Here is a 4888-nt window from a genome sequence, read left to right as displayed (position 1 = left end):
TTTCAATTTAAAAAATTGCAAATGAAAAAATTTTGGATTATGTACAATTTTGTAAAAGGACAATATTTCGATTGGAATGTTTCTAATTCAAAACGTTTCTAATTGAACAATTTCATTTTGAATTGAAGAGTATTGAAATTGAATTATTTCAGATTATAATTATTTTTAAATTGGATTACTTAGGATTCAAAGGAATTGGAATTGCATTATTTTTCAATTGAAAGCATTCAAAATCAATTAATTTAAATTAGAAAACTTTTTATTTAAAACATTTTTAATTTGCAACGATTTAGACTTGAAAATTTTAAATTTGAAAATTAAATTGAATGTCAAAGCTTCTGCCGAAGTTCTAGAATTTTAAATTGTTATTGCATAAAAAAAGTTCTAAGATTGAAAAGTAAATTCACCATGATTTTCATCGTTCAAAAAGAAAAAAGGTTCAATTATAAAATTAAAAAATTGAATTATTCTTAAATAAACGTTCAAAATGAAAATTAGAACTTTTTAATACTCAAACCCTTTCAAATTTCAATTATTTGAAGTAAATTTAAAGCGTTTGAATATTAACAATTTTTAAGTTTTATAATTTATACGTGAAAAAATCAACCATTTTTTATTTAATTTTAATTGAAAAGTTAAAAGTTATGAAAGAGGAAAATTTTTAATTTAACGCTAAACATGAAAATTTAAAACTATAAAATTTTTATCATTCAGAATTAAAGAGATTATTCAGTTACTTTGATATTAATTTCAGATCTTTTATTTTGATCTACTATTTTTATTTTTAGCAACTTTCCATTTAAATCTTTTTTAATTGGAATGAATTTTTTTTAATATTGAAATAAAAATCGTACTTTTTAAAAATATTACATTGGAAATTAAAAATGAAAAATATACTATTTAAGATTGATATAAAAAACTCAATTTTTAATGCCTAGTTCTAAAATGTCATTTTTTTGAGAAATTATTATCTTCACCCAATAAGACAATTTTTTGTTTAAATTTTTGGAAAACTTAATTATTTTATTAAAAATTTAAATATTTTGTTAAAAATTCTTTTTTTTTTTAAATAAAAAATTCAACTATTTGTTTTAAAGTTGAACTAATTCAAGAAAAAATTTTTTTTTTGTTGGAGATTCATAATTTTATTTGAAAATTCAACTATTTTATTAAAATTTTAACTATTTTTCTAAAACTTATTTTGTTTAAACGTATGTCAATTTAAAAAAAAAATCCTGTTTTTTAGTTGAAGAGTTAAATTTTGCGTTGAAAATTCATATTTTTGGTTGAAAATTGAATTGCTTGGTTAAAAATTAAACTATTTTAAACAAAATGAATTATTTACTAGAAAATTAATCTTTTTTTGTTGAAAGTTCAAACTATTTGGTTTAAATTAGAACTACTTTATTAAACAAAAATTTTTTTGTTGGTCATTCATCATTTTATTTGAAAATTTAATTATTTGATCACAAAATTGTGCTATTTTGTGGAAAATTAGTTTGTTTTTTTGTTTGCAAATTAATTTTTTTAAATTATTTCATTTTTGATGCAAAATTGATCATTTTAATTGAAAATTGATCATTCCTGGTTGAAAGTTCAACTATTTGGCTGAAAATGCATACTTTTTGGTTAAAAATTCAAATGTTTGGTTAAAATGAATCTGTTTTGGTTGAGAATTGAATTATTTTGTTGAAAATTTGTCTGATTTTTGTTAAAAAATCAACTGCTTTGTTCAAACCTATTCTAGTTTTTTTTAAATCATTTTTTTTAAGATTCATAATTCGGGTTGAAAATTAAATTGTTTTGTAGAAAAATCGTCTTTTTCGATTGAAAATTCAACACTGCATTATAGAATTTAACAAATTGTTTGAAAATCAAACTATTGTTAGGAAAATTGAACTTCTTAATAGAAAATTCATATTTTTGCTGAAAAATTATATTTTCGGTTTTAAAATTCGTATTTTGTGGTATGAAATTCTTCTTGGTGAAAAATTGGTTTTTTTTTTTTAATTTAACTGTTTTATTAAAAATTTATCTGTTAAAATTTTGGGTTTTTAGTTGAAAATTTAACTGTTTTTTTTTGTTGGAAATTTATCCTTCATAAGTTTAAAAATTAATTGTTTAATAGTATTCATGTATTTTGTTAAGAATTCGTTTGTTTTTGTTTGGCTATAAAAATTAATCTTTAAAAATTAATTTTGAAAATTAATTTTTTTAATTCAAAATGTGATGATTCGGTTATTGGTCAAAAAAATATCTGTTATATTTGAAAATTTAACTCTTTAAATTACATTGAATATTTATTTATTGAAAATTCATCATTTTTGGGTTCAAAATTCGTGTTTTGTGGTAGAAAATTCTTCTTGTTGGAAAATTCATCTTTTTTTTTTAATTCAACTATTTTGTTCAAAATTTATTTGTTTAAATTTAAGATTTTCTGGTGAAAATGTAGCTGTTTTTTTTTTGTTGGAAATTTATCCTTCATAAGCTGAAAAAATAACTATTCAATAGATAATTCATGTATTTTGTTAAGAATTAGTTGTTTTTTTTTTAGTTAGAAAATTAATACCCTTTCCAAATTCCTATTTTTGTTGAGGATTCAACTATTTTGTTTCTTTCTTTTAATTTAACTGGTTAAAATTTCAATTTTTTTGTTTAAAATATTTTTCTTTTATTATCAAAATTTTATTATTCCATTTTTGGTTTCAAAATTTGTATTTTAGTTGAAAATTTAACTATTTGGTTTAAAATTAATCTTTATTGATTAAAAATTTATCATTTTAGTTGAGGATTCAACTATTTTATTAAAAATTTATGTGCCTAAATTTTAATTGTTCAGTTAAAAATTTAGCTGTTCTATTTTAGGTTGGAAATTTATCCTTCATAAGTTGAAAAATTAACAGCTCAGTGCATAATTCGTTTATTTTGTTAAAAATTCGTCTTGTTTTTGTTAGAAAAAGAAACTTCTTCTTTCGAAATTCATCTTTGAAATTAGTTTTTTAAACTCAAAATTGGATTACATTTTTGGTAGAAAATATCTATTTTAGTTGAAAATTTCACTTTTTTTTGTTGAAAATTAATCTTTGTTGATTGAAAATTTATCATTTTGGTTGAGGATTTAAATATTTTATTAAAAATTTATTTGCCTAAATTTTAGTTTTTCGGTGAAAATGTAGCTGTTCTATTTTAGTTTGTAAATTTATCCTTCATAAGTTAAAAAATTAACTGTTTAGTAGATAATTCCTGTATTTTGTTGAAAATTCATTTTTTTTTTGTTAGAAAAATGAATCTATATCTTTTGAAATTCATCATTGAAAATTAATTTTGAAATTAGTTTTTTAAACTCAAAATTGGATTACATTTTTCGTTAAAAAATATCTATTTTAGTTGAAAATTTAACTATTTGGTTTGCAATGAATATTTATTTATTGAAAATTCATCATTTTGTTTTAGGATTTAACTTTTTTGTTAAAATTTTATTTGTTTAAATTTAAGTGAAAATGTAGCTGTTATTTTTTTGGTTGGAAATTTATTTTTCATAAGTTGAAAAAAAATTAAATGAATTAAAATGAATTTTTTAATTGAAATTTTTTGGTTAAAAAATTTTGTTTTCAATCAAGATTGAATTATTCCATTTTTGGAGGAAAAAATTGTATTTCAGTTAAAAATTAAATATTTGGTTTAAAATTAATTTTTATTTATTTAAAATTTATGTTTTTGTTTGAGGATTCAATTATTTTATCAAAAATTTATTTGCCTAAATTTTATTTTTTCGGTTGAAAATTTAGCGGTTCTATTTTAGGTTGGAAATTTATTCTTCATGAGTTGAAAAATTAACTGTTTAGTAGATAATTCATGTATTTTGTTGAGAATTCGTTTTTTTTTTTAGTTAGAAAATTAATATTCTTTCGAAATTTATATTTTTGTTGAGGATTCAACTATTTGGTTAACGTATGTTTTTGTTGTTTTAATATAACTGGTTAAAATTTCAATTTTTTGGTTTACATTTTCTATTTTTTTAATTTAAAATTGGGTTATTCCATTTTTGGTTAAATTTTTTTTTATTTTAGTTGAAAATTTAACTCTTTGGTTTCAAAATAATCCTTATCGATTGAAAATTCATCATTTTGGTTGAGGACTCAACTATTTTATAAAAAACTTTGTTTGCCTAAATTTTAGTTGTTTGGTTAAAAATTTAGCTGTTCTATTATAGTTTGGAAATTTATCCTTCATAAGTTGAAAAATTAATTAAAATTAATTTTTTAATTAAAGTTTTGTGATTTAAAATATTGTTTCAGGATTAAATTATTTTATCAAAAATTTATTTGCCTAAATTTTATTTTTTCGGTTGAAAATTTAGCGGTTCTATTTTAGGTTGGAAATTTATTCTTCATGAGTTGAAAAATTAACTGTTTAGTAGATAATTTATGTATTTTGTTAAGAATTCGTTCTTTTTTTAGTTAGAAAATTAAGATTTTAATTTATATGTTTAAAATTATAATTTTTTGGTTTAAAATTTATTTATTTTTTTTATTTAAAATTGGTTTATTCCATTTTTGGTTAAAATTTTTTTATTTTAGTTGAAAATTTAATTATTTGGTTTGAATTCATCTTTATTTATTGAAAATTTATCATTTTGATTAAGGATTCATCTATTTAATTAAAAATTTATGTGTCTAAATTTTATTTTTTCGTTTGAAAATTTAGCTGTTTCGTTTTGGTTTGAAAATTTATCCTTCATAAGTTGAAAAATTATTTTAAATTAATTTTTTAATTAAAATTTTGTGATTTAAGGGCATGCGACACAGTGGGATTCCTACATTACCAACCTCTTTTTTCCATTGAACAAAATTTTTTTGTGAACCATAGAACTTTTTTGGTAAATGAA

At 19.2% G+C, this 4888-nt stretch overlaps 1 protein-coding gene across 1 annotated transcript in view; it reads left to right on the top strand.

The window, feature by feature from the left end:
• Window positions 1–4888, top strand: part of LOC117172713 (F-box only protein 11) — a 66584-nt gene that overhangs the window by 50509 nt on the left and 11187 nt on the right. The window lies entirely within an intron of this gene.

Source organism: Belonocnema kinseyi, chromosome 5, assembly GCF_010883055.1.
Source record: "Belonocnema kinseyi isolate 2016_QV_RU_SX_M_011 chromosome 5, B_treatae_v1, whole genome shotgun sequence".
NCBI classification, from domain to species: Eukaryota; Metazoa; Arthropoda; class Insecta; order Hymenoptera; family Cynipidae; genus Belonocnema; species Belonocnema kinseyi.
The sequence above is the reverse complement of the archived record's forward strand: the minus strand, read 5'-3'. Positions and strand labels throughout refer to the sequence as shown.